Below are 14535 nucleotides of genomic sequence, written 5' to 3'. Positions count from 1 at the left end.
AAAAAAAAAAAAAAAATGGTCATGAAGAGCCTAGGGGCAAGATGGGAATAAAGATGCAGACCTACTAGAGAATGGACTTGAGATACAGGGAGGAGGAAGGGTAAGCTGGGACAAAGTGAGAGAGTGGCCTGTATATATATGCACTACCATATGTAAAATAGATAGCTAGTAGGAAGCAGCCACATAGCACAGGGAGATCAGCTCAGTGCTTTGTGACCACCCAGAGGGGTGGGATAGGGAGGGTGGGAAGGAGGGAGATGCCAGAGGGAAGAGATATGGGGGCATATGTATATGTATATCTGATTCACTTTGTTATAAAGCAGAAACTAACACACCATTATAAAGTAATTATACTCCAATAAAGATGTTAAAAAAAAAAAAAGAAAAATGGAGCTGGAAGAATCAGGCTCCCTGACTTGAGACTATACTACAAAGCTACAGTAATCAAGACAGTATGGTACTGGTACAAAAAGAGAAATATAGATCAATGGAACAGGATAGACATCCCAGAGATAAACCCATGCACCTATGTTCACCTTATCTTTGATAAAGGAGGCAAGAGTATACAGTGGAGAAAAATAGCCTCTTCAGTAAGTAGTGCTGGGAAAACTGGACAGCTACATATAACAGAATGAAATTAGAACACTCCCTAACACCATACACAAAAATAAACTCAAAATGGATTAAAGACCTAAATGTAAGGCCAGACACTATTAAACTCTTAGAGGAAAACATAGGCAGAACACTCTATGACATAAATCACAGCAAGATCCTTTTTGACCCACGTCCTAGAGAAATGGCAATAAAGGCAAAAATAAGCAAATGGGACTTAATGAAACTTCAAAGCTTTTGTACAGCAAAGGAAACCGTAAACAAGACGAAAAGACAACCCTCAGAATGGGAGAAAATATTTGCAAATGAAGCCACTGACAAAGGATTCATCTCCAAAATATACAAGCAGTTCATGCAGCTAAATATCAAAGAAACAAACAACCCAATCCAAAAATGGGCAGAAGACCTAAATAGACATTTCTCCAAAGAAGACGTACAGATGGCCAAGAGATACATGAAAGGATGCTTAACATCACTAATCATTAGAGAAATGCAAATCAAAACTACAATGAGATATCATCTCACACCAGTCAAGAATGGCCATCATCAAAAATCCACAAACAATAAATGGTGGAGAGGGTGTGGAGAAAAGGGAACCCTCTTGCACTTTTGGTGGGAAAGTAAACTGATACAGCCACTATGGAGAACAGTATGGAGGTTCCTTAAAAAACTACAAATAGAACTACCGTATGACCCAGCAATCCCACTACTGGGCATATACCCTGAGAAAACCATAATTCAAAAGGAGACATGTACCACAGTGTCCACTGCGGCACTATTTACAATAGCCAGGACATGGAATCAACCTAAGTGTCCATTGACAGATGACTGGATAAAGAAGATGTGGTAAATCTATACAATGGAATATTACTCAGCCATAAAAAGAAACGAAATCGAGTTATTTGTAGTGAGGTGGATGGACCTAGCGTCTGTCATACAGAGTGAAGTAAGTCAGAAAGAGAAAAACAAATACTGTATGCTAGCACATATATACGGAATCTAAAAAAAAAATGGTTCTGATGAACCTAGGGCCAGGACAGGAATAAAGATGCAGACATAGAGAATGGAGTTGAGGACACAGGGAGGGGGAAGGGTAAGCTGGGATGAAGGGAGAGAGTAGCAGTGACATATATACAGTACCAAATGTAAAATAGATAGCTAGTGGGAAGCAGCCACATAGCACAGGGAAATCAGCTAGGTGCTTTGTGACCACCTAGAGGGGTGGGATAGGGAGGGTGGGAGGGAGACGCAAGAGGAAGGTGATATGGGGATATATGTATGCATGTAGCTGATTCACTTTGTTATACAGTAGAAACTAACACAACATTCTAAAGCAATTATACTCCAATAAAGATGTTAAGGAAAGAAACGATTAAATCAAAATGAAGCCTGGGTCAAAAAAAGTTCTCTACATTGTCAAATTTGATTTTTTTTTTTTTTTTTTTTTTTTTTTGCGGTACGCGGGCCTCTCACTGTTGTGGCCTCTCCCGTTGCGGAGCACAGGCTCCGGACGCGCAGGCCCAGCGGCCATGGCTCACGGGCCCAGCCGCTCCGTGGCATGTGGGATCTTCCCGGACCGGGGCACGAACCCGTGTCCCCTGCATCGGCAGGCGGACTCTCAACCACTGCGCCACCAGGGAAGCCCAAATCTGATTTTAAAAGTATGAATTTGAGTTATCCTTTATTATGGAATCTTTATGCCTTTCTTGAGATTTTATTGACAAAAAAATAAGTTATATATATATATAAAAGAAAGTTACTGGTATATTAGTTCAATTTAATAATAGTTCATTATGAAAGGCTAATGTTCAAAACAACCATTTGTTTTTAAAAATATCACATTTTATGTGGTTGAAGAACATTTTTCAAATCTGAATTTGAATTTATAAATATGCTGAACAATTAGAATTATACTCAGCGAATTCAGTTCAACTTAAAGAACAACAAAAAAAGGCTTGCTTCACAACAGATGGAAAATAAGAAAATCTAAGCTATTGTAAAAGAGTCCTGAGACATAAAAAGCAGATGGACTGGGCCTGATGAAACTGGGTAGACCATAGCCTACAGCTTGAGCAGATGAAAATCATCATGAAGATAATCACAGACACGGGAATATTAAATACAAAGTGAACACATAGAAAGACTGATCCTGGAAGAAACAGAGATAATTGCGATGTCAGTGGAAGACTTTAGAAACAATTCTATGGATCCTCAGTGAAATTAGAGAAGGTAATATATAAATAATATAAATTCAGCATGCTATGACAAAATAACAGAAAACAAGAAAAAGCAATTAAATATAAACATGTATTTATAACTGAACCAACTCATTAGAATGATCACTGTTGAAGACAAAATGTGTGATCCAGAAGCAAACATGAGTCGAACAGAGAAGAGACAAAACATATGAGAGAAAAATGCAGAAACTAGGAGTGCGTATTCAAGATGTAAGTAATGTTTCTTATAGAAGTTCCAGATTGAGGGAACAGAGGCAATGATGATAAAGAAATTATGAAAGGAACAATAGACCAAAATATCCTGAAATTGAGGTTAGGGATAAGATCTCAATTTTAAAAGGTCCACTAGACCTTGAGCAAGATAAATAAGAGTGTACATGTATATTTTAATACACACACACAAAGACACACACAGCGTCACCAAGAAAATCCTAAAAGGAAGTCATCAGAAAAGACAAAAGTCTTACTCAGGGCTTAAAGAATGGATGTGATGTAGGTAGGTAAAGAATAGAAAGAAGAGAGAAGTGGATAAAGATGGGGGGTGAAGAGGGGCAGAGACAATTAGAATAATGAGGACTCAGATGCTGATATTCTTCCATTACCAAATTTTAAATTTAAAATATTTAAGGAAATGGTAATCTAGGCAAGTCAGTTAAATACCTCAAGTGTTCTTTTTTTTTTAGTAATTTGTTTATTTATTTATTTATTTTTTGCTGTGTTGGGTCTTCGTTTCTGTGCGAGGGCTTTCTCTAGTTGTGGCAAGCGAGGGCCACTCTTCATCGAGGTGCGCGGGCCTCTCACTGTCGAGGCCTCTCTTGTTGCGGAGCACAGGCTCCAGACGCGCAGGCTCAGTAGTTGTGGCTCACGGGCCTAGTTGCTCCGCGGCATGTGGGATCCTCCCAGACCAGGGCTCGAACCCGTGTCCCCTGCATTAGCAGGCAGATGCTCAACCACTGCACCACCAGGGAAGCCCCCAAGTGTTCTTAATGACTAGTCCTTGCTCACTTAAAATGGGAAAGAAATGAGTTCATATCTTTTTTATTTTCTGACCTTATCACATACTCAGCAAACTTTTATTTTTGGATGGACAAAGCCAGTTTTGAAAAATACATGAAAGGCCACTTTGGGGATTGGAGTTCTAATGTTGGCCCAGTATGTTCATCTTGTTTTGAATCATAGTATAATGAATAATTCTGGTGGTAATGACTGAACCTCCGTATTTATAGAAAACTGACATTTCTTGAACATGAAATTGTTCCTGTTTCTATGTAAATGAAGCTCTGCATTTAGGTGCAATGGCTTCTGTTCATTTTGCTTGCTCTGTCTTATTTAAATCAAAGGATTATATCATCAATTTTCACCCTATACCACCCTCACCCTCCAAACTGCCATACATTCTCTTTAGGGTCTTTGTTCCTGCTCGAAGAATGTTTTCCTTCCCTTATGTCTCTCACCCAATGTGCTTATTTTGTACTTACTGGATTATACAATTATAAATATCTTATAATCAAATAAACTTGGTATATCAAACTAAAATAAAGTGAGATATATGTATGTATTTTATCTTTCTCCTCTCCTACTCATACACAACATATGCATTTGGAACATTTCCCTTCTTGACATGGGTCTTGCCAGTGTTTTCTGCTTCTGGCAGAATATAAAAATCTGACAGGGAACAGGCCACCTCTCCTTTTAGGGTAATTTCTGTCTGAATCAGTACGGGCTGCCATATCAAAGTACCATAGACTGGGTGGCTTTAACAACAGAAATTTGTTTTCTCCCAGTTCCGGAGGCTAGGAAGTCCAAGATCAAGGTGAGGGCAGATAAGGTTTCTGGTGAAAGTTCTCTTCTTGGCTTGTAGATGGCTGCTTTCTTACTGTGTATTAACATGGACTTTCTTGGTGCATGCACGTGCATGCTGGCTGCTTCTTAGTTCAGCAATCCTATGGGATTAGGACCCCACCCTTAGGACCTCATTTAACCTTAATTACCTTCTAAAAGCCCTGTCTCCAAATACACTCACATTGAAGATTAGGGCTTGAATATATGAATCTGGGGGGAAAACAATTCAGTCCATGGCAATTTCTTTCTATGGAACAAACTGCTGTGCCTCACAAATATGGGGATTTTTCAAGTAAGTTTTGAACATTTTGATTTTATACAGAATCAGATATCTCTGGAAGGAAGAGGCCAATTCAATTCAAATCCCCATTTTTTTCTCTGAAGATTCCCAAAACTCCTGTCTGAGATTATTTTATTTTCTTATTCTAATTATTTTGTTAGTATTTTGATTATATCTGCCATTTTGTGACTGTAGTTCCTAGCCACATTTTTATTTTCTTATTCTAATTATTTTGTTACTGTTTTGATTATATCTGCCATTTTGTGACTGTAGTTCCTAGCCACATTTTTATTTTCTTATTCTAATTATTTTGTTACTGTTTTGATTATATCTGCCATTTTGTGACTGTAGTTCCTAGCCACATTTTAATTTTCTTATTCTAATTATTTTGTTTGTTAGTGTTTTGATTATATCTGCCATTTTGTGACTGTAGTTCCTAGCCACATTTTACCTGTACTCTCTTATTGAGAAGTTAATCACATCCTGTCTTACGACTGTTGTACTGCACCGTGAACTGCTTTTTAATCTCTTATTCTGATTATTTTTTTCATATGTTTCTTTCTTTTCAATAGGGTTCTAAGCCACTTATAGACAACATGGCATCCGATACTGCCACATAATTCCCTTATATATTTTCCAGATATAGTAATGTTTGGCATGAAGGTGTTTTCTTTCTTCCTTTTCTTTCTTTTTGCTTGCTTTAATCCACATGCACCTAATTAATGCTCATATACCCAATTAAAAGAAAACTAAGTGAAAAGATTTGAGAGAAAATAGAGGTGGCAATAATTTTTAAGATACTTGTTATCTTTAAAGGACTAATAAGTGAGAAGACAAATATAATTCATTCTTATAATCTCCTAGTACAATGTTTTGCAAATTGGTATTTTGTGGAACACTTCATGGGCAGGGTTTCCTGAAGCAAATGCTTAGAATGGAGTTTAGCATTCAGGGTACTTATTAAGAACCAATAGCTGTGAATAGAAGTGGAAGCATCAGAATGGGCAGAGGAAGAAGGTGAGTTGCGATTCACATCCAACAAAGCCTCAATTTACGCTGGAGGAGGTCTGCAGTTAACACAGGCCATCAGGGTTGTCCTGCATTTGCGTGAATCAGCCAGGCCTTTATATCTCTGCTTCTTTCCCTCACTGCATAGGGGCTGCACTTTAAGGAGAAATCTTTGGAATAGGTAGCATTTTGCGGCTGAGGCAAACCCTGAAGGAGTTGATAGCTGGGGCAAGAAGTTCTTTCTTGAAAGGACATCTGGGCAGCACATCCCCGTGTCTCTCACCGTCTACCCCTTGATGCGGCTCAGATCCACTCCACATTTGTTCAGGAAGAAGCTCCTCTGGTACTCGAATGGGAAGTACTCGTTCTGGGTGAAACTTTGAAGAGGAAAGTTCGTGGGGCATACTGCAGCCCCCACCACTGTAGACTCTCTCAAGACCACTGTATACATTCTCAAGACTACAAGGGATGCTCATTTTTCCTTCTTCTACTAACCGTTGTAAACCTCCTCACCTTCAGCCACCATGTGTTCTAAGCTTCAGAGATCATTCCAATTCTCTATCAGGAAAGCAGCTCCTGGATGGTATAGCATGTGGTTCTACCAGTGACTCTCACGTTCGTAGGTCCATTCCCACATTTACTTTGCTGTAAGGAGTCCTGTGATCTGACACAATGTTATGTGGGATTCCATGTGGGTCGATCAAACACCCCATAAGCCACTGGCCAAGTGGTGCTGACTTATGCTACAGTCAGAAAAGTGAGACTGTATCTGGAATATGTGTCTATTACTGTTGGAACAAACCTCTGGACCTTATAAGAGGAAAGTGTTTTAATATATCCTACTTGCCATTGAGTGGCTGTTTGGTCTTCTTGAGGAATTTGCCACATCAGGGGCCCAGCGTTTACCTCTGTTTCTGGCAGGTAGACAATCAAAAGCAGTTGTGGCCAAATCAGGCTTCGTTAATAGAAGACCATACTGTTAGGCCCATGGTTAACCTCCATCTCTCCAACAATGACCACTCCATTCATATACTTATTGTGCCAAACTTGGGGTGGCCAGTGGCCGAGGCTGACTGATAACAGTGATCAAGTCATTCTGTCTACTTGGTTGTTTAATGCTTCTTCCCTGTAGGACAGTCTCTTGTTGGTGTTAACACATCACACAAAGATCCCACTTTGTGTTCTGTCCCATATGTTCTTCCACATACCTCTAGCTCAGACCTCATTCCCAAATTCCAGTTTGTCTTCTTTCAAGCTTCCTGGCCAGACTTTTTATGACTGCCCATGAGTTCTTATATATTCTAACCTTAAGCCGTTTTTCTTTCTATATAGTTTGAGACCCTGGTGTCCCACTCTACCCTTTGAGATTATTTCCCCTTTTTTAAGGCCAATCCTAAATGAGGGCTGCTGTGCAGCTCCCATTCCTTTTTGGCTTGCAGTCATATACCAAGCTGACACATCTAAAAACCAAACTCAGGTTTTTTCTTCCTGATCTTAAGGAAGCTCTCATATGACCACAGGTGTGAGCTGAGGAAGGAGTTTTGGAGCACCATTGGGAGTGACACGGGAGACTGGATTACCAGTTTGCTTGTGCCCCACAAAGCAAAATGACAAAAGTGCATCATCCCAGATTTACCAAATACCACTCCGTCTCATAATGGAAATCTGGGCCTGCTGCACCATGAGACTTGATGGATCTGGCAGAACCCTGCTCATGGTGGGAAGCCCCAGATGCATGGTTGTTTAGTGTCTCATAACTTGCCTTTTACTCATATCAGATGTTCCAAACACACCTTACCACTAGACAACTAAACATGTTACTGATGTAGCAGGCCTCTGAATTTTCATAGGGTTTCCTATCTTCCGGAGCTCATGTGTCTTACCAAAGCCTCCAGTGTGCTAGCTGCTTCTTGGTCATCTGGCTCAATTACCACAGTCGAGTGATATCCACCACTCATACATTTCCCAGCCTACGTTCTGACCATGGAGTAACAGACTTGCGTTGGTTGAACATTTTACCTCCTCTGGGACTCAGCCACTGTGACCATTAAATCCTAGAGCTGGTCCTCAACTTTCCTTTCTCTCCCACTTCAGAAGATGAGAGCATCTTCATAAGCTACCAAGGAGTCCCTCTGACTTTCAAAACTGGCTTTCAATTTCCTGGTGACAAATCACAGCTTTTTGTTTTCATTTTTGCAGTACCAGTGGTGCTTAGCAACAGTTACCCCTTCCCATCATCCACATAGATACTATTTCCTCTGGAATTCTCAAACATCTGATGCATCACACCAGCCATTGCATTCCTTTCTCTCTGTACAACATCCCAATTCACCACCAGTGAGAATTTGAACAATTCTGCTGCCATCTGGTGCCAGGAGCCCTCTGTGATTACTTTACTACCTGTAACGGGGTCTCTGTTGCCTGCTGGGCAGTAAGTCATCTAGCTCCCAAATCCCATCTTATTGCCTGGTTTCTCAGACCACCCCTGGTAACAAATTCACAAGCTATTTATTGGGATTAACCCTGTGAGAAAGAAAAGACTAGAAGCAGGATTAAGCAGAAAAGTGAAACTGCTATGTAGGCCAAACAACAAACACCTCATTCAATCCCATGGGGAGCACTGGAGTATGTATAGTTAGTCAAAGCTATCTTACATTTGGGCAAAATGGCTAGGTCTTTACATTCCCACATCAACATGCAATTGAATGTGGGCCAACCTCCCTTCTGACCACTGGGAAGGGAAAACCACTGGGTAAGGCTCTCAGTGACTGAGGCAAAGCATAAAGGAGCTGACAGCTGGGGCAGTAAGTCATTCCTTAAAGAGGTATCTGGACAGCACATCTCAGAGTCCACTACAATTGCTCTGCAGGATGTTATAGGACTGATGGAAAACAGTGCTGCACTCTCAAATCATAATTGCTCACTAAAGAAATTTAAACAGATTCCTTTATTGCAGAACTTCTCAGAGCCTTTATAAGGCTAATATGCAATGTGATTCCCTAGACAGAAACAAAAAAGATTTCCAAGATGCTTTTATTCAGCTTATACTAGTTGGAAAAAAACAGTGATCTATTGTGATAGTGGTTTTTTTTTTTTTTTTTAACAATGATAGAGTCCCAAGTGAACTATTCCTGGGAAAACATATTCACAAGTAAATATATCAGGAATGCACTGCTTTCCAACAACACAAAGAATGGTTTCAGAGTTATAGAGAAAAGCAAGTTCTTGATGTAACTATCCCTCTTACGATGGCTTTCAAGGTGTGATTTTTCTACTAATTAGCAATTTCAGTTGAGTCTTTTAAAAGTTGTCTACTTCTAAAGGGCTCACCAGTCACGTTCACACAATGGATTGGTACTGTCTCTGAAGAAATGGCTTGAGAGGTGAGTCCTGCTATGTTTTGGGGAAGTCATCAAAATTATTCGAAAGGGGAAAGAGGATGTAACCAATGTCCTATCTTGACTACCGCAAGTTCAGCATTTCTCTGCACAAAGAGGTTCCCTGTGATGTTATATTTTAAGTGCTCAGAAGATCTTTCGGTTACGCCTTTGTCTCTGATTGTGGAAGAAGAAAAAAGTCTTTTGCTCTTCTTATGAAAAATATTTAGGACAAAAAACCCCCCAAAATCCATTTTTGTTTTCTTTCACTAAAGTAGTCAAAAATATTTACAATGGAAGTTGAAAATAATTGAGTGGGTCTGAATTCACGTCCCTGTTTATAGAATCATCTGCACATAGCAGCATATAGTTTAAACTCCTTTGGTTCTTCTTAGAAGGAAATGCTAAGACAGTTCACAGTGGATTTTTACCTACTGCTTACACTAAAGCATTATACCTTAGAAAAAATAGTGTTCTGAACTGGGAATAAGGTGGGCATTGATACAACTTTACTTCCTGATGCCTCTGATTTGATCTTGTACAATTTACATAAGGAATTCTCTGAGCTTTAATTTCCTCATGAGTAAAATGGAGATTATTTATAAGAATTAGTTCTTTGTGAGAACTGGAGACATTGTATGTATTAAATCTAGTTTCCTACCCAGAAACCAGTATGATTCAGTACATGGTGGTAGTTATTATTGCTGTCAGTACAAACACTGAGGTTACTATTCCCCTTCCTTTTTCCTGAAATTTCTATTTGATTTAAAATCAGCCAATTAAGTAGATAGTGACTACCTAAGTCTACTGGCTTCATTGTGTATATTTAAATAATGTAAAGTGTTACAATGACAAACACTATTTCCTTTGGCAAAGATCTATCTGTTGCATTTTGCTGAAATGACAAATAGCTCTTGCATATATGACGTCAGTGAAGCTCTTAAACAAACTGCCCTTCTGTAATTACAAAGAGAACACCGTCCCTAATACTGCAAGTATTTTTTTTTAAATTATTTGTAATGGAAACAGTGTAATAGGAGCTCTTATGGTGCCTTCCACCAGTGCTAATTAAATTATATGGTGAATACATATGCAATTGATTTAAATGTCTTAGATCCTTTTCAGCATTGTTATGAATAAATTCACATATGCTTACAGATCCTAATGTGGTACTTTATTCCATTATCCTGAGTGGTTTGCCTTCTATGTCTGTGGTGAAAGACATACAAGGGAAAATGTGTGTCTGTCAAATGCCCATTGCAATGAGAAAGCAATTATCCCAGGAAATGCTATAACAAGGGTTACTGGCTTCTGAGACTATGAATTTTATAGTCTCATCTGTCCGTTTCTTCTGAACATGGGATAGCTACTCAGACATAGGAGAGAAGAAGGCAGGGAGAAATTGGGTTTAGGAGAGGTCTCAGAAGATTGATGTGTCCAGAGACATCCATATAAATGATTTCTAATGTAAGCGTGCAGATCTCACTGGTCTTGACAATGTTTTGGCTTTATTACAACATGAGAAGAATTTTGAAGTATGTTTTTCTTAATGCTATTAAAAAAAAACTGTGATTTTTGTCTTTCTGACTTTGGAAGGAAGGGCGTTAAAATGGTCTTTCCTTTATGAAATGAGAATGAGAATAGGTTGTGGTTTTCTGTTTTATTTTGTATTAGTGTTCTTACTTGGTCAAGCAAAGTACTTGACAACTCTTTATCAGTTACCCAGGTTGATGGAGATGTTAAAGGTCTCAATAAATAAATAAATAAATAAATAAAATGAGAACTACTGATCTACAGAACTATATAACACTTGGTCCTGGCTCTGATTCCTTCCTTCCCCCAGGAGTTCATTCTTCTAAATCCCTTAGGAGTAAAATCTAAGACAAACCAACATTGATTCACCATCACTGTTACTTAAATACTAATATTTAAGAAATATTTTATTTAACTTACTATGTAGGTGCTATGGAAGCTATATCTAAGTAAGATATAAATGTGAACTAGGTGAACTTGCTTCCCCAGTCCATTCACTAGGAATCAGTAGTCATGTTATTTTAAGGTCTCTGGACTTGAGATCCTCATAAGGAAAAAGAAACTCCATCTTGCCAGATTACTTCCTGAGAAATTAATGGTAGTGCTAATGAAGATAATTGACATTTACGTGGGACTCTAAAGTTTATAAAATATTGCTATCTCATTTAATAGATAAAATAATCTTTTGAGGTGGATTTGACTACCCTACCGTTCAAAGGAAGTAATTAAAATCCCAAAACAGAAAAAAACTTTAAAAACCTGAAACCATCTAGCCAGTAAGTGACTTAAACCTAGATTTTCTACCCAAGTTCAAGTACTCTTCTCTATAGCACAGCTATGTCGATCGACCAGTGGAAAATTTCTCCTATGCCCCGGATGTGGGTTAAAAGAGGATGATTCATTTCCCTTTTCCCCTCAAAGGTGATACGCTTTAGAAACTAGAACGTAAGACCCACTTATCTAGTCCCAGCTTGAATTGTCCTTCATGTTCGCCCATGTTTCCCTGTCCTTTGCTAACAGCCTCTGTGCCCTGGGTTCTCCCAGTTTTCCTACAGAAAACTGCTGCTGCCTCAGATTTCTTCCTTGTTCCTGGTGTCTGAGTTGCCCCTGGAGATGGCACAGCCAGGGGGCTCCTGCCACCTCTACTGTACCATTAACACTACAGGGCAGCATAGCAGAGTCCCACTGAGCATTTAAGTGAAGACCATTGGGTACCAAGGCTCTTCATGGAATGCATCTGCCAAGCCTTGGAGTTATTGGGAAGCAAGGCTGCTAACTCCACCCAGCATGACAAGCCTAGCTGTTTTGTCATGTTCTTCCTCTGGCTCAAGTGAGCTTAGTTCCCTCAAGGCTATGCAAGGCAAAGTGGGGGACATTGCATCCAACTAGATGACAAGATCCATGGCCCCCATTCCCTCTTCTGCTTTTCATATATGTGAACACATACACAAATTGATTCAAAGAACCACCCTGAGCATTCCAAAGCTTCCTGCGAAAACATGCAAAATAAAATACTGACCTTGGATTTTATTCTTAAAAGATTAACACCAGGCCAACTCAAATGTGCAGGACTTCAAAAGACTCTGGGAAGCTGATGATTTAAAGTGTCATTTTCAATGTCTTTTTTTTTTTTTTTAAAGGGCCAGGGCTTGGATGTTTCCTCAGGCAGGTTTTTGCAGTCCTAAGCAGCTCAAAATTGAATTAGAGCAGATTTTTGCAAACCATCATGAAGAACATGTATTTACCAGTTTTAAAAGCTTCCTGGAAGATTTAAGAGGGCAGGAGTACTTCAGTCACAATCCATTAACCCTATTTATCATCCACTGAAAATGTCTAAGTGGGAAAACATTTTCAATCTCTGCTAATGTGCCTAGAACTGATATAGCGTGCCATACTTAATTTCCACACTGCGTTATGGAGTTGTGTTCTGGATTTGTGCATCCAAAGGTGGCAGAGCTCACAAATTCAGGATCTCATTCCTGCACAGCCAGACGGCACGACTAAGGCTGAGGTTTCCATCGTTTAACGGAGCAGGAATCAGAGCCATGTGAATTGGTTCCTTAGTCCCCTGCTCGGTACACTGTACAGCCTCCCTAACCCAGAAAATGTGGCTTTGAACATAAAATGTTATGAGTCTGATTTATAAATATTTCTTCAGCTCTGAAGGACATTTTTGCGTGTGTTATTTTGGATCTTTTGTTTGTTTTCCCTATTGATTTTGCACAATGTTTACTGAACATCTATTTAGATGTGACTGGGTACCAATTGGCACCATAAGTAACATTTACTGAAAATTTACTATGTTTTAGTCACTGTCCTAAATAGCTTATGGGCATTGTTTCATTAACTACTTGCAACTGCTCTATGACTTAAGCGAGGAAGGTATGATTATCATATCAAGTTCATAAGTAAGGGAACTAAGACTCAGAGTTTAAGTAATTTGCCCAAAGACATACAGTGATTAAATGTGATTCAAACCCAGTCCTGTCTGACTCTGAAGCCTAGCTCCTATTCTATAAAACATGAGAAGCGCCGGAGCATAGGCCTGAGGAATAAACACACGTAAACACCTATTATGTAGATTAGCATAATGTCAATCATTTCATACCAAAGTATATGAAAGCAGGAAAGTCAGGTCAAGCCCTAAGGCAAATCCAGGGGGAAAATACTAAAAAGGGGTGAGTCCAGGATCTGGGTTGAAAGTAAAGAAAGTAATTGGGGGGCCAGGACGTCTGCAGGGGAAAGTAGAGCAAGAATGTGCAGGGAAGACCATAAGGGAAGCAGGGATGAGGCAAAGAGACAGGGCAAAAACAGGGGCTAGGATTCAGACGAGCCATGGAGCAACAAAGGGTCAGACCTTTCATCAGGGTGGGACCCGTGCAAGTCACGCATCAGTCCTTTGCTGAATCCAGGATGTTTGGCAACTCTCCTGTGAAGGCTCATGCCAGTTATCAAGGGTGAGGTGGACCAAGTGAAAGCATCTCACAGGAATGGAGGTCAAAGAGTGCTAAAAACTGCAGGAAATAGAGAAGGCCTGCCACCGAAAAGATTCCAACTTAGGCGGGAAATTATAGACAGGGTTGCCCTGCACAACTTCGTGGGGGGGAGGGGCTGGGCACTCTTGTGCAGGGCTCAAGCTGTGTGGCCCTAACCACCCACTGAAATGCCTGAGCCTTTCCTTACTTCCACTCCCAACTGGCTTCAGGCAAAATCCTTCACACCCTCCTCTGAGATCTCAAAGCACTGGGCATATATCTCTGTGTGGTACTGATTATGTTACAGTAAGGGTGGGTCTTATCCACGAGCTGTGAGTGTTCTGAGGGCATGTCCATTGGATTAAAATTATTTTTAAAAACTAGTAACTCTGCCTTTAACAAACACACTCAATGGTCTTCCCCTTAGTGACATTTTTCAAACCCTTCGTAGCTACTTTTGTTTTGCCTTTGTCCCTGTTATTTCCTATGTGAGACTTATTGAGGGAAATGAATGAGTAGGTGAGCAGGGCAAGTGATGGGAGAGAAGGAAAGGTACAAATATTGTAGCTTGGGCGCCCAAGAGCCTACACCAACTGGAGGTGGCTTAGCACCTACATGTGTATGGATTGCCTCTCTATAGGTTGTGCTAAAAAGAACCAACTCAACTCAGT

Source organism: Neophocaena asiaeorientalis, unplaced genomic scaffold (genome assembly GCF_003031525.2).
Source record: "Neophocaena asiaeorientalis asiaeorientalis breed wild unplaced genomic scaffold, Neophocaena_asiaeorientalis_V1.1 scaffold171, whole genome shotgun sequence".
Lineage (NCBI taxonomy): Eukaryota > Metazoa > Chordata > Mammalia > Artiodactyla > Phocoenidae > Neophocaena > Neophocaena asiaeorientalis.
This window is presented reverse-complemented; position numbering follows the sequence as displayed.